The sequence below is a fragment of the Globicephala melas genome, chromosome 8 (genome assembly GCF_963455315.2).
Source record: "Globicephala melas chromosome 8, mGloMel1.2, whole genome shotgun sequence".
NCBI lineage: Eukaryota > Metazoa > Chordata > Mammalia > Artiodactyla > Delphinidae > Globicephala > Globicephala melas.
In genome coordinates, this window is record NC_083321.1 from 40090257 (window position 1) to 40107307 (window position 17051).

Here is a 17051-nt window from a genome sequence, read left to right on the forward strand (position 1 = left end):
ATGCTCAGCAAATTCTCCATGACGCCTGCTTCTCTGCATTCTGCACTCCAGGTTCAAAGTCAAGGATTGTGAGACTGGCTGAGCCCAGGTTCTGAGCTAGGATTTGGTCGTGTGACTGGGCTCAGCCAATCAGACTTGCAAAGGGCTTCCTCAGACCCAGGTGTCAAAGCAGAGAGCAACTCTGCTTAAAGAGAATGGCGTCCAGCATTCCTCTTGGGAGCTTCTTGTGGGGAAGCTGAACTCTTCTGTGATTACAATACAGGCTGGGATCCTGGTCTCTGGACCTCTCAGACAGGATGATGGCTCAGCCCAGAAGGCAGCAACTCAATTCTTTTCTTTTTAGAATCACCTTCATGTCTCTCTAACCATTTGGCTCAGTGTCTAGGGCACTTATTTTAAACAAACTCATTTTCTTCAGTAAAGCAATGTCCCTTTATCTTTTGTTGCACTTTCTACCACACTGGACTGTCTTGAGCAAGTTTCAGATGGTGAGGGTATCACAGAGGGAGGGCGGGGGGTCCAGCCTCATTTTCTGATCAAAGATAATCCAGGAACTATAGTTTTTACCTGACATAGAACCTTGGTGTAATGAAAAGAACACTGACTCTGCTATTTACTAGCTTTGCGACTTTGAACATGTTCTTTATCTTGCTGAGTCTCAATTTTCTAAATGAAAATAATATTGCCTATCACATAGGGTTATTAAGAAGATTAAATGAGATTAAATTGCCTGTTTTTCTGGCAGAAAACAAAGTATAGCCTCTGGAAGACCCTATTCCACCACCCCCAAGATTATCATGGAATTCTATTTCCCCTTTCTCTGGCAAAGAACCAAGAGGGTTGATGGTTCATGAACTCCCTACGTTTTGGTGACAAGTCACAAATCACCAAAAATGTGAGCACTAAAGCCAGACTCTATAGCTTCAAATCCTGGCTGGGCCACTTACCACCCATGTAGCCTTGAATAAATTACTTAAGCTCTTTGTGCCTGTTTCCTCCTTTTAAAATGGCAATAATGAAAGTATCGTTGTCTTAGGGATGTTGTGAAAATTAAACAAATTAATGTATATAGAGCACTTAGGCCAGCCTGACATATAGCAAGCATTCAAGAAATATTAGCTAATATTTACTCAGGGAACATTTATTGAATGTCTACTACGCCCAGGCACTGTGTTAGGCTTTGGGGTAGCAAAAATGAATTAGACACAGGCTGGCCCTTGAGGAGTTCACAGTCCCAAGGAGCAGAGCTACAGAGTACACCTTTCCTAGAGTTCCCAAATTTCCCTTTGCATACTTTCTCATGACTGAGTTTTCTCTCACTTCCCTACTTCTCTAGGGGATGCTCTGCTTTCCCCATCCCCAAATTCTATCTGCAAACATCTCCCAGCCAGACTCTTCAGGACCAGGTCTTTTACTTCTGCTCTTCCCTTTGGACACTGGGCACTGAGTTCCTCCAAGCTATGTCCTTAATGATCTTGCAGGGTTTTAATCACCAAGGACTTACCCCACAAGAAAAAGAAAAAAGAAAATACCCACAAGTATTAATCAGACTAGTCTAGTGTTTAGCTCTCTAATATTAAATTGCTTAATTTCCCAAACTTATATTTACTTTTGATTAAATTCTTTAAGTTCAAATCTATGCAAAATGCATTCCAAGAATTTTTCATCTTTTTATGTTAATCAGTAGTTAAATGAACAAAATTGTTTGCAATCAAATAATCAACACATCCCCCCAAAAGTGTCATTTAATGGTTCTCTAGTGTTTGTTTCAAAGAGCACGTAACAAGTGTGTTTTAAACGTATAGGACTTCAAGCTTTCCTCACAGAAAAGTTTTTACAAGCAAGTGAGTTCCAAAAGCAGCTATCACTTTTCCATCCTCCAAAGTTGATGATTATCTGGCCTGTGGAACCCTTTGCATCATACTTTACTCTGCGGCTTAGGTAGTGATCGGCATTCACTCTGTGTGTTAAGTATCATTCTCCACTCTGATGAGACTTTAGCTCCCAAGGGAAAGTCATAGCATAGGTCTCTTAATCTAAGTGGATTGGGATACTGGCTGGGTAAAGGGAGATGATCTGGTCTTTGAGCTCTTCTCTTTGCTGAGGGTAATCCTTTGATGTGGACCTTGGACAGCTGCCCACCTAGCCAGACGTCAGGAGGGCTATGTGTGTATCGACAATGGGAGTCAGGTTGTGGAGCACAGTGACCAGAGACTCACCCACAGCCAAAGAACTGGGAGTGGGTGAAGACTGGGCACAGAGCAAGAAAGGACTGATAGCAGATTAAGTCCGCTTTCTTAGGAAAACGCTACTGGGCTGGCAAAAGTACAATAGAGATCTGAAGGGAAAGGAAGGAGAAGAGGAAATAGGAATTGGAGCAAGAGGTGGAATGGAGGCAAAAGGAAATAAAAAATAGTGTAGAGAAAGATTGGGAAAGAAAGAGAGGAGAGGGGAAAAATGAGAAAGAGAGAAGGGTAGTGAATGGTAAGTTTAGACAGAAAAGAGAATCTAGACAGAAGGGAGAACCTAGGAGCAAGAGAGAGGAATAGAACCCAGGCAGAATACCAAGCCAGGAAATTCAGGACTCAACGTTCTTGAACAAGGTTTCCCACCAACGTACTCTGTAACATCCCTCTCTCCACCCCCCACCTCTGGCCTCTTTGGTAAAATGGTGCTAAGTTACCCACCTCGTGGGCTTGGAGCAAATTAAATGAAACGTGAACCTAAAGCATCAAATACAGTATCTACCAGGACTGATGGTCTATAAATTAAATCCCTATTTTGCCACTTAATCTCAATTTCCCAAACAAATCCTTTGTTCTGTAGTAGTCAAAAGTAAAGTTAGAAGAATGAGAAGCAGGGATGGGAATTTAGATGAACAAAATACCATCTTTGCCCTCTGAGAACTCAAAGTCAAATAGAGAAGAAACAGCCACATGCTATGGTGTATTGAGTTCTAATACAGAAGTCTACCAGGTGCTGTGGGGTACCGAGAAGGGAGATTTGGCCACCTGCAGAGGTCATGGAGAGTCCCCAGGGGAAGTGACATTTGAACCGAGGTATGGAGGAAAAGAATTTTTCCAAATGGAGAAGGGGAGGGAGGGGCTTCTCACCCACAGCAAACGGCATGAGCACAGTAGAGACAGAAACAAGCCAGGTGTGTGCAGTGAGAAAGAAGTTAGACGGAAGGAGGGTGGTGGCAGAGGTATCAGCTGGAATCAGACCTTAAAGGATTTTAAATAGAAGAGTGATGCACTTGGATTTAGAAGTGATCCTGGAGCTCTGTGGATTAGAGGCGGCTGCACCTGGATGGAGAGAGACTGGCTATTCCATTCTTCCAGAGAGACTTGATAATGGCCTGAGAAAAAGCAGTCACAATGGGACTGGAGAAGATATAAAAGATCTGAGTGAGGTAAAATCAGCAGGCATATTCACAAAACCCCCTTGGAGGGGAGCTGTAGACCCCTATGAGTCCCTGAGAAGCTCCTGAATTATGGGTGGTCATTTGCCCCAACCTTTTAATCACCACTACTCCCTCCAAATGATTCTTCCTTTCTTGAGATAAGACCCCAAATGAGTCTTTTATTTATCAACATTTGGTTAATACTGTATTTATTAAACCATTTAAAGAAGTCACTGTATATCTTAGTTGTTTGTTTTTAGGTATGTTGCATAATTCATTAGTAGCAAGTGCTTGGAGGATGAAGCTGTTACAGATGCAAGAGAAATATGATAGGATAAAGAATCAGATACTTCTTGCAACTAGAAGTTTCTATCAGACCTCCTAGACTGGGCCTCTGAAGCCAGACATGTCTGTAGAATATACCTTCACAGACCTCCCCAACAATCTGTTTCCATTATACACATACAGATGAACTTTTAGATATGTTTTAAGGCTAGTTTCTGGTGATATCTAACACAATCTGAGTTATTCAGTGTGCTCATTCAATCATCATTGGGGATGCTCAGTGAGATGAGATGAGTCAAAGGGACATGATGTTTGTCTGACAATTTCATTCATACGGAAGAAACAGAAATGCAGCTTTGTCATGTGCAGTCTTCAAAGAAAGAACAACAACCAGTTGGTAGAAGTCCCCTGGGGACAGATTTCAGCTCATCCTCAGACTAACTGGGGAATAGGGAACCTGTCAAGCAGGAAATGGATGGTGTCAGCCTGCAGAATAGGCTGCACTTTTATTGAGCACCTACTGCATTCCAGGTACTGTGCTAGGACCTTCATAGCCACTTTCTGTTTGAAATCTCACACCTCCTCCATGAGTTAGAGAAGTTATCCCCACTTCACAGATGAGGCACCCAATGCTCACAGGGGTTAAATGACCTGTCCTTGGTCACACAGCAGGTAAATGATATTTCTAGGAGCCATATCCAGCCCCAGACGCCAGACTGAGGCTATCTCCTCCCACAATAGATGCTTCCCTGCTGAGTGTGTAGGTGACCAGTCCCTGGAACTATGCAATCAGAGGCAGAGTGACCAAGTGCCCAAGAAGCCGTAGAAGCGTTCAGTTTTGGACAGGACATCAGCCCTGATGAACCCACACCTTCCTCCTAACTCTGGGTATCTGATTCTCAAACAGCAAAATAAAACTGAAATGAAGACACTGCGGAGACCTCAAATGCAAGGAATGGCAACAATAACTAGAGTGAAGGGAAGTTATCTGCAACATAAATGATTTTTTCCCTAAGGAAAAAAAAGGGGTGGGGGAGAGAGTGCAAAAACGACCAGACTAAGCAAACACATATTTTATAAAACATTTTTCATCACCAGAAGTTGTTTAAGGTATTCTTCTTGCATGTTTTCATGCTGAAACCTATTTGCAAATTATTTTCTCACTTTTTTTCCACATGAAATGTACCCTCGATTATATGACAAGAAATTATATGGTTCTAATAATTTATTTCAAACCAGATCCATGTCTCATATTCATTCTGTGTTGTGAAATCAAATAGATGCAGAAGGGGAATTTTTTTTTTCTCTGAACTTTCTGACCATCTCTATTGTGGAAGAGAGAGTAATAGCAGCTATTGAGGGTGCCAATTATGTGGCAATGTACAAACCTGCTGGAGAAAAATCTATATGATATTTTAATGCTAGTCAAACGGAACGATGAAGTTTAAATGAGCTTGAAGCTCCTAAAAATTCTAACTATGGCTCTGCTTTCATTGTATGGGAGGGTGAAAAATAGCTTTACAGAAAAATATATGTCCATCTTCTCTGCGGATGGGCCACCTTATGCCTTTCTTTTGCTGATGTGCAAGGCTGCATTTTGGTTTGTTTGTTCATTGCTCCATGTTTCTTTCCATTTCTCCTTTTACTTCTTTTTCTCTCCCACTGACCACCTTCCCTCCCTTCTTTCAATTATCATATCTTCTACTTCCTTCTATATTAATTCATCTGTCAGTTTCACAAGCTCATAGCATCAGAGAATGCTAGAACTCAGAGAGCTCTGGTTAAAAGGGGAGGGGGGTTCGGGAAAAAAAATCAAATCCAACCGCCTCATGGTAAAAATGGGTGGGTGGGAGGGGAGGCCAGTTGAGGGCTAGGGTGAGGATGCAGCCTGTTGAAGGCCACCGAACAACTTTGTAAGGGAGTGGTCAGATCAGGGAGTGGGTCAAAGAGGGCGTTTGGGTGAGAATAGGAAACCAGAATTTTCATCTTCATAGACTCTGTTCATTATCAAGAAAATCCAGGTGCAATAATCACACTTCCAAAAGACTTTTTACTTAAAAAAAAAAATGTAGGAGGGCACATCCAAACGTCATGCAGCCCCGTCAGAACTGAGGTAGGTGGGAACGTCTCTAGTATATGGTCGACGAAACAGGGTGGGGTGTAGTGCATACTTCCTGTGGGCCAGGCACTTCCACATGTTATTTAATCCATAGTCAGCCCTGCCATTAAGTATTTATAATACTGTTCTATAGCCTAAGGTTCAGACAAATTAACTGGTACACAGCTGGAGAGTGAGGTAAAAGTTCACTACCCCAGACCCCCTCCCCCAAGTTGAAAGATGACACTGCTCACCACAATGATTCCCTCAGGATTCTCCCACGTCATGCCTGCCAAGCCCCAGTGACAAGATATAGGGGGCAGTTAGACTATTACATACTCTCCTTGCCACTTTCAATCAAGCCTAATGCAATCAGAAACACATGACTACATCAATGCATCTCCTTTAATCAAATGCGATTAAGTCAGTCATTAGTTTCTCAAGACAAATAAAGGATACGAGTGCTTGTATTATAAATGTAACCGCCCCCCTTCTTAAGTGATTTGTTAGAAGGGAAGCCCCCCTAGCAAAGAACTCAGGACCTTCAGAGGTCTTTGTGCTTTTGCTGCTGGTGTGTATTATGATAGAGCATTCTGGGTTCACACACACAATTCCTCCGTCCCTGTCCCCTCTCTCAAAGCCTCCATGTTGTCAAGCAGAATTTGGCTTCAGCTTGATCAGGATGATTTCATTATCCCATTGTTACCATTATGACTTGGGCAATTAGTAGTTTATAAGTATAAATTTATGGCAATCTGTGATCTAGGCGCATTGGCAGTAGTCAGGGCATAATAAAAACCCAATCAATTTCTTTCATTTAATATGTAGGCTGCGACCCTAGTTTTGATTAGAACTCTTAGCTATTTCATCTTTAAATAAAAAAGAATGTCTGCAAGCAATTATATGGTGTGTTAATTGGATATTCCTTTTTATCTCTTATACTACTGAATGCATTGCTGACGAAATCCTTGTTTTCTCCTTCTGTCTCTTTCTTAATATCTCTCCACCTCCCTCTCTCTGAGTCTGTTGCTGTCTTTGTCTCTCTGCTTCTGGGTTTCTACCTCATTCCTTCCTTCTATCTCTCCATTGTGAATCCTCACTGATCACACACAGCTTGGCTAAAATAAGCAGGGGACTTTTCACCATCCTTGCTGTGTTCTATGAACTCCCCTTTCCATCTAGACATTCAGGCATTATGGAGCTGAGGTCACCATATTGTCTAAAAGGTCTGGCACACAGCAGGTACTCAATAATTGGTAAATGAATGAATGAGGCCACTGCATTCCCTGTGTGTCACTTTGCCACTTTCTGTCCCAGGACAGTTTGCTGAGACCTGCTCTGTTTTTCCAGGGTAATATTTCCCTTATGGGTGTACACTCAGGTCTACACTCTGAAAGGTGGCAGTACTGGGGGAAAAGAGGATTCTAGTCCTACAGATGGGAAGCCTAAGTCCCCCAGGGTCTCCAACTGCCATGCAGAGATGATGCTTCTTAACTCTATCATGTAGAGTATGCCCTTTATGAGGTGATTTTGTAAGCTGGGATGAGCCCATACCTGGAAAATGGGCTGTACAGTTTTCATGTGTGTGATTTTTTTCTTTTTTACATTTCTTTAACAAATATTTCTGTAGTGCTTAATATCCCTCATTTATCTGCAGACTGACAGAATTCTAAGCCTATTTTTTGTATACTGCACCCACTGCTCTCCAAGCCCTTGCTCAGAATCCTATGGTTTCTCTTATAAGCCCTTGTTTCCTGAATGCTACATTTTCCTCTTTTTCTGCTTTATCCTTTGCTTCTGCAAAGAACATTCTACAGGAGCATCCTGAGAGCGGACACATGGAAGACAATTTTTTTTGGAAACCTGGTTTGTCTGAAAATACCTTTGTTCTCTCCTCATATGTGATGATCACTTGGCTTGGTCAGAATTTGAAGCTATCTTTTCTCTGAATTTCTAGCATCTCTGCAAGCCTTCCAGCTCCCCAGGCTGCTGCTGAGACACCTGATGCCCTTCTTATTTCCAGTCCTCAGTACGGGACTTCCTTCCCCTTCTCCCATAACCCCTGTAGCTTCTAGAATCTTCTCTATCCTTGTGTCCTGAGATTTCACAGTGGTGTGCCCTCAGTTTGGGCTTTTGTTCATTCTATTTCTCAACTCTCAGTAAACCCCTGTAATCTGGAAACGTATTTTTTAATGGTAGAAAATTTGCCTGTACGATTTTTCTGATAACTTCCTCTCCTCTCTTTTCTCTGTTTTCTTTCTCTGGGACTTATGTTAAGCAAGTGCTAGACCCCTATTTTTAATCTCTAATATTCTTATCTTTTCTAATTTCCATCTCTTTATCTTTTCTTTTTACTTTCTTACTTTTATCTTCCATCCTTTTTATTGGATTTTTATATTATTCTTACATCTTTAATTTCTAAAGTTTCCTTCTTTCGTGACTACTCTTATCCATGGTATCCTGTTCCTGTTCCAGAGGCAATAATATCTTTCCTATCCAAGAAGATTGATATAGACCTGCCTGGCCCCAAAGATCATGTTCTGATGATGACATTCTGCCTAAACAAAACCATCTTTTCTTGGTTATCATAGTCTATTCCTTTGAGAACCTGGAATCAACTGCAGTTGCTTCCTGATGTAGATCATAAACTAAAGTGTATGCTACAAAAGGGCAAGGACCATGTCTGTTCTATTTAACAATATATACACTTAACATGATTCCTCACATGACTGGGTGTTCTAAAATATTTGACAAATGAATGACTGAATGGTATAAGAACTGGAGTTCCCTAATTTCAATAAAACAGCCAGGTAAGAGGAAAATAGATGCTTGTGTTGTCACAGCCATTCAGCAGCTCTTGACATGATAATACAATTTTTGAGTGAGTGTGGCCCTGTCCCCACATCTGCCTAATGGAAACGGAATCCTCTAAGAAATTGCAGAAGCAGGAGATACAAGGTGTTTAACAGGGCTACCCAATGAGCTCATTTATAATGTTAACAAACCAAATTCCTGAACAAGCTCTGAGGCCCTATTGGACCTGTCAGCCAGGAGAGACAGCTGTCGGTCAGGATTCATGGTGGGCACCCGCCTGCCCTGAGGGCTAGCCTGGCAAGGGGGGTTGGTGGAAGGGAATGGGCAGATAACAGAGATAAATCTAAATTCATTCGGGAAGCAGTCACACTCAATGACATATTCACTGACTTCTTCAACAGCTCATTTGATAATGTTCTCTTTGCACCATTCATTTTTCTGAAAGATGAAAGCTGGCTGAGGATCTCATCTGCTCACTGATGCAGGGAAAGGATTTGAAATTAGCACACACACACACAACTGAAAGGGGGAGCAGGGCAGGTTGGGGGAGGAGGAAACGTTCTGATAACCAGTTTTGTGCCTGGTCCTGACATGAGAGACCCAGCAGCCTAGCGTGAGGCCACCTTTAATTAGTAATGCATTATAACTCAACAATATGCCAATGGGCAGATATGAGGCACAGTGGGGAGGGGGGCATCTACCACGATAATTAATCGCTTGAAGAATGTGATCAGCCTGGTGAGGGGTAGGTCATGTGTTGTGTGTAACTGGAGGGGAGAGAAGTTGAACCCCAGGGCCTGGTGCTACACTCTTTCTCAGTGTGCCCCATGTCTCACTGTGCCTATACAGGGCACACATAAATCCACGAGCATTTATCAAGTGCCAGAAGCTAGGCACAGTCCAGGGGTACAAGAGAAAATGAGACACGGGCTGGGTTTTCTGGAACCACCTTCCGGTAGGAAGACAACACAGAAACACTGAACTCTAATGCTTACATTCGCTGTTCTACTGTGAAGGCTCTCCTTTGACAGCACCCATTGGCAAGGAGGACCAACAACTCTTTGTTTCAATTTGATTCTCTCACTTGGCTTCTTAAATAAATGAACATTTTGTGGTAGAGTATGAAGCATACAAGCTTTGGAATCAGGCAAATCTGGGTTTAGATCCTGACTCTTCTATTTTATAGCAGTGGGACCATGAGCAATTGACTCTGTTTGTCTAGGTCACATGTTCCTCCTTGGTAAAAGCGGGGATACTAAAACCTAAGTTTCAGGATTAAATATTATGAGGATTGAAATCTAAGGTGCAGATGCCATGATGGCCATCCCCCTGTCCCGGCAAGCAGGGGCCTGGATAAGACTGGGGAGTGACCCTGAGATTGGGGCAGGATATGGAAGGAAAGGCCTTCTTCCTCATTCACAGCGGTGGTGCTTGAGGCTTTAGGGTTTTTTGGGGGAAAAAAATGCACCAAATGTTCATGGCATGTAGTAGTTGCTTGTTCATGCTTGCTCAATGAATGGAATATGGTTTTCTTTGAATTCTGGGGAAATGCTCCTTGAAAGGCTCATCAATACAAGTCAAGTCAAGCAAGAGAGTGAAAGAGAGAGAGAAAATGAGAGGGAGGGAGGGAGGGAAGGAAAGAGGGAGAGAGAGAGAAACCAGATATAAAAGCAAACAAGACAGAAATGGAGAGAAGAAAAAATTTAAAAGGCTCAGAGCAAACAGCAAGAAATCCCTTAGCAATCCTTGAGCCAAAGTTTAGAAGGCTGCAGCAACCTTTTATCAGATGCCTAAAATCACTGATATTGAATAGTTACAAGTATTTAAAAGACCAAGCAATGAGCCTATGCTTAGTAGGCACTCTGTAAATTGTTACTTCCTTATCCAAGTTCACTTGGCAACCCCTGAGCTGACCCAGGGGACACTTATCGAACACACACTGAAAAGCCATCACTGTGTTTCCAAAATAAAATACATCTACAGAGACTCTGTTTCTTCTTCTTGCCTTCACCATGATATCCATCGCCTTACACCAAAGATATTATTTACTGGAAACCACAAATTCGTTAAGGGGCGGGAAGAAGGAAGCATATCAGGAAAATGTTCATTGTTTTTCAAAAGATGAGCTCAGGCACTAATAACAATAAAAGTACCAAACGGTGGCGGGAGGGTGGAGAGCAGAATAGAAGTAGACACCAGCTCTCCCAGAGTGTAGGAGCCATTTAATTTCCAAAGTCATCTCCGTCTTATTCTTATAATCAGATGGTTCTTCAACTTTCATGGGAGTGAGGGGGCAATCTGAGAACTGTTACTTATATTGTTATTTTTACTAGGAAATTTTAGCTCATTTATATCTGGTATGAGGGCTATTAAGTTTTATATCACTAATGTTATAATATTTGTTGCTTTTATGTTTCCTTGCTTTCTCTTTTGCTAAGGGTAATGACTTGTTTTAAGGATCTTACTTACAAGGAACAGAAAGCATTACACTTTCTCAGAGGTGAAGTAGTATTTTGTTTTTTTTTAATAGATCTTTATTGGAGTATAATTGCTTCACAATACTGTTAGTTTCTGTTGTACAACAAAGTGAATCAGTTATATGCATACATATATCCCCATATCCCCTCCCTCTTGAGCCTCCCTCCCACCCTCCCTATCCCACATCTCTAGGTCATCGCAAAGCACCGAGCTGATCTCTAGGTCATCGCAAAGCACCGAGCTGATCTCCCTGTGCTATGCTGCTGCTTCCCACTAGCTATCTATTTTACATTCGGTAGTGTATATATGTCGATACTACTCTCCGTTCGCCCCAGCTTCCCCCTTCCCCCCTCCCCGCCCTGTTATTAGAGAAAGGCAAATCAAAACTATGAGGTATCGCTTCACACCAGTCAGAATGACCATTATCAAAAAAATCTAGAAACAATAAATGCTGGAAACGGTGTGGTGAAAGAGGTGAAAAGGATATAGAAAGACAATATCTATGGCCACAAAACACTCACCTCTCCCTTCTGGGTGCCTGCTCCATCCTTAAGCTTCTTTTGGCAAACCACTTTTCCTATTTACACACAGCCTTCTGACCTCTTATTACCTACCAGCTCACCTGAGGCTTAGTTGACCCACAGAGCTACTCCAGCGGGAATGTAATTCCCAAGCGGAAGAATGAGGGGTTCAGGCCTCTGATGCCTCTGCACTGCACCCCTTGGTTCAGTACTCATCCTGTTGTGTGGGTCCAGTGGCACATTCTGGCTGCTGGGGCTCTGAGCAGGGTACAGATTTTCAGAGAGGGAACCTTTAAGAGGGGAGCTATGATTGATGATTGCTGTTTCTAATAATGTCTTTTTTATTTTTATTTTTTACTCTTTCAAAAGGAATATATTACTTTTTATTCTATTAGAAATTATCTCAAGTTACATTTTATTTAAGACTTTTCAACAGTGTTGAGAATGAATCAGTGCTCTTTTTAAAAATTTTGTCTTTTATTGAAGTATAGTTGATTTACAATGTCATGTTAATTACTGCTGTACAGCAAAGTGACTCAGTTATACATATATATATATATATATATACACATTCTTTCTTATATTCTTTTCCATTATGGTTTATCACAGGATATTGAATATAGTTCCCTGTGCTGTACAATAGGACCTTGTTGTTTATCCATTCTATACTTACCAGTTTGCACCTGCTAATCCCAAATTCCCAATCCAACCCTCTCCCACCCTACTCCCCCTTGGCAATTATGTCTATGTCTATTCTCTATGTCCCTGACTCTGTTTCTGTTTCATAGTCGTATTTTAAACTCCACATATAAGTGATATCATATGGTACTCGTCTTTCTCTTTCTGACTTCACTTAGTATGATCATCTCTAGTTGCATCCGTGTTGGTGTAAATGGCATAATTTCATTCTTTCTTTAATGGCTGAGTAGTATTCCATTGTATATATATACACCACATCTCCTTTATCCATTCATCTGTTGATGGACATTTAGGTTGTTTCCATGTCTTGACTATGAATCAGTGCTCTTGATTCATAGATGAAGAACTGAGTATACTTTTCCCTTTGATGCTGTGATCTTGGATTTCAGACCCTGATTATTATTGGATTACTACTGACAGTACATATCATTTTAAAATTATCTCCTCTCAATATACATCTATCTATAGTCTATGTACAATACTACACAAATCTATACTTTGTTGATTTTCTTAGTTCACCATTAGTTATTTTATACTGTGATATTTCAGTTCGAGTTCTTTATACTACAGTTCATATCTTGGCTGAAACACTTCCTCAAGTCATAAACATCACCTCACTTCACCACCACACACATTTTGTTTTTCCTCAGAGAGGGTTCAAGAGCAGTTTACCAGCTCAGCTCTTCCAGAACCAGGAATACATTTTTCTTTCATTCCTATAGGAAAGACTTCTTAATTTGTTATATATCCTCCAGTCACAATCCTAATTCTTTTTCTTATATTCTGTAGAAGTAATTTTTTGACTATTGGAATTTAGTGGGTTGGTTTGTTTGCTTGTTTTTCCAGGAGTGTCAGGCTAGCTTGTGTTGTTTGCCTCCTTTTCTGATGACTGTTTCTCTACATGCCTGTTGTGCTTTGTTTACTTCTGAATTTTTTTTAAGTTACAAGAATAAATCCAGATGTTTAATTGTTTTTATTCAGTTTGCTTGGTGCACAGCAGGCCCCTTTAATCCAAAGACAAATTTTGTTACATCATGAGTATTTTTTTTTCTCTCTTGTTCTTCTGTTTATACAATTCTCTCCTTCTTGAATTTCCCTATATATTTTGGACCTCCAGAATCTGCTTGCCATGCCCCTTCCCCAATTATTTCTTTTTCTCAGATAATTTTCTTGAATCTATCTACTATCTCTGTTATTTAGAATAGTTTTGGGAATTTGTTTTCTTTTAAGCTGAAGGGTAAGACAGTCCAACAGTTCACAGAGTAACCAAACTACATGAAAAAGATTATGAAGATGTCAAAATTCTACGGAGATAATAGTGAAGTTGATGATTATCTATGACCTGGCTTGTATAAAAAAGGCCAGAAGTGGATTGAAAAGAAGGACTCTGGTGTGAAGAGAGAGAGGGTTTTTACCGTATGCAGGTATGGACACCACAATAATGAATAACTGTCCAGAATTCAAGTACCCTCTTTTGGCTGTAATGGGTGTATATGCATTATTAAAATGTGAATCTTAAAATGAGAACCAGTTCCTGAGGCCAGATTGGAATTCTGTCAAAAAAGAGAAAAACTAATACAATTGACCCTTGAAAACTAGGAGGATTGGGGCATCAGCCTGGCACAGTCGATGATTCACATATAACTTTACAGTCAGCCCTCCATACCCCTGGTTCCACATCCACAGCGTCTACCAACTCCAGATAGTATAGTACTATATAGTATGATTTTTGAAAAAAATCCACACAGAAGTGGACCCACAAAGTTCAAACTCATGTTGTTCGAGGGTCAATTCTATATTTAAAAGGTTCCACTTTCTGTTTAAAAGGAAACAATGTGGAGATTATTTTGTACTGCCCAAACAAACGATTCATTAATTTTTTAAAAACCACTTTGTGTCTTTAACACTTTGTATGTCTGTAACCTTTCCCTAATTTCTGGCAGTAATGCTTGCTTTTCTGTTTTTTAATTATTCTCTTGATAATTTTAATAGGAACATAGAAGGCAGGGGAGAGTTAGACTCATGCTCTAGCCATAATCTGATCTTGCAATCCTTCTAATTTCCAGCTGCTGTTTCTAGGTATTTGCTGTCAAACTCATGGCAGAAGAGGGGGATAGGATTTAATGCTGACAAAAAAAATTAACAAAGCCCAGAACTGGCTTGGGTTAAAGACCTATTCCAGGGAGGCAAAAGCGAGGGATCAATTTAAGGTAGAGACAGAAGGATAGGTCAGATTTAAGTGAGTTTCCAAACAAGAACTGGACCATCTGAGAGAGGACCTTAGGTCAGGGTCAGTGACAGAGCAGAATCGAGGAGAGAAGAACCAGGAAGACCATGTGGTGCCCCACCCTGCACAGGGTCTTTCAGCGTTGCTGGCCCCCAGACCTCTTACAAAGCTTACAGCACAACACAGGAGTCACCACTGACTACTGCCACTCCCTCTCCTACCCTCATTCAGCTAATTATCTGCTCTTATTGATCACATGTCCTAAACAATGAGAAAAACACATTCTCATCTCTTTCAGTCTATCACCACAACCCCAGCCCAGGTTTCCTCAACTATAATAGGTTCCCAACTGATCTTCTTACCTCCATGGCTCCTTCTTACACCTAAGATGCAAATTATATCCCTTCTCAGATGAAAACTGCCTGCGACTTCCCCTTATCCTCAGGATATAACCAAACTCTGTATAGTGAGCCAGGCCCTACTTTATACGGCCTCTCAATTACCACAGCCCCCCATGCTCTCTGCTCTCCCTTGTTCTTCCTTCTTCTCCCAGATGCCCACCATCTGTCACCCTCGCCTCCGGGCTTAGTCATAAACTTTTTCCTCTGCCAGAAACTCTCCCTCATCCATCTTTATGAATGCACTAGCTCTTCCTTGACCTTTAACTTTTCATAAAATACACCGCTTAGTTCTTCTTCATCCCATAGATGGTGCTCCTAGAAAACTTGCCCAAGGTGAGCTAAAAGCAAAATGAATTGTAGCAGGTTGAATGGTGACCCTTCAAAAGGTATGTCTATGTCCTTATCCCCAGAAACTATGAATGTTACCTTATTTGGAGAAGGGGTTTTTTACAGATGTGGTTAAGCTGAGGATTTTGAGATCGTCCTGGATTATCCAGGTCGGCCCTAAATCCAATGACAAGTGTCCTTATAAGATAGACAGAAGAGGAGAAGACAGAGACACACAGAAGAGAGGGCAGAGGCAGAGACTGGTGTGATGCAGCCATAAGCCAAGGAAGCTGGCAACCACCAAATGCTGGAAGCGGAACACATTCTTTTCTAGTGCCTCTGGAGAGAGTGTAACCCTGGAGGCACCTTGATTTTAGACTTATGTTCCCCAAAACTCTGAAAGAATAAATGTCTGCTGTCTTAAGCCAAAGTATTTGGAGTAATTTGTTATGGCAGGAATAGGAAACTAATACATGGTTGTTTGGGTCATGGGTGTGCATGGACTTGCTTTATCTGTGATTGACATTCTTTTTGAATTTCATTTCATGCTGGTCTTGAAAGGGAAAGAGCTGGAGCCCAATGTCTGACATTTTCTTCTCTCTTCATCACTTTTTTCAAAGGCAATCTGAGCCTACTGTCTTAGCACTAACCTTGGATATTTATGCAATTTTATTGGGCTAATAAGATCCTTTCAACTGTTACCTTCTCTCTGTCTAAACCAATGGTTCATTCTAGCCCACTGGTTGGTATCTTACGTTTCTTAAGCTCAGCTCGCTCGCTCTCCCTCTCTCACCTCTCTTCTTTTTCTGACTCATCTCCACCCTTCTCACACTTCAGCAGTTTCCCTGAAATTAATGTACACAGCCAGTGTGCCCTGTCTCAAGTGGAGAGCCAAATTTCATTACCACTTGGAGCACTTTAAATCAATATTTGGGCATTTAATGATTTTGCTCATTTTATTTGAATACATTAGGGAAGCCTGATAGGCCTATTAGGGTCCCTGTGATTAACATCTTTGAATCAGCAAAAGGTGCCAGTTTAAAAAAATTGGCGTGTTTTAAAGCCCACCATAAAAATCTACATAATTTAGCAATTATTTTATCATTTTGAATATATATTAAAAAGTAGTTTTCAGCGTTTAATTAGAAGATATAGTCAACATATTTTAAAGTGAGCTACCTCCTCTACAAACTCAGAGATGAAAGGAAGAAATATCTGGAGCCAGCTCCAATTTGTAAACTAGCTTCACATCAGATTTCTGCCCAAGGCACACATGACCCTCAATCATCTTATGTGCCCCTCTCATTAGGAGCAGATTTACAACTAATCATATAAACTAGAATCTCCCCTAGAGCCTCTGGATCATGACACCACAATTAATGAAGAGGTTATGTCCTCAGAACTCAGCAACTTCTTTAGAATCTTAACCCTAGAGGCTGAAATCCTAGAGGCTTTCTGGGGTGCATTCTAGGAGGCATAGCCTTAGCCATTATGCTGCTGCCTTCTTGCAAGAATTAGAATTTGAAAAGATGAGTGTCACCTACCCACTGCATCCTTCCTAGCCTCCCTCACTCAGGGCCCATGACACAGTCATATCTGTCAAGTACAGGCTTGTAACTAAGTATAAAAAAATACTGAATGATTGTCAGTAGTAGCTGTCTGGACTTCTGTTCAAAGAAGCTTGGATAGGACTGGTTAGGGCATCAACAAAGCCAACTGACCAGCTGACCAACAAGGAGATTTGGATCCAGCCTTAAAGCCAGAACAGGGCAGTGACCTGGTATGATACAGATACTGA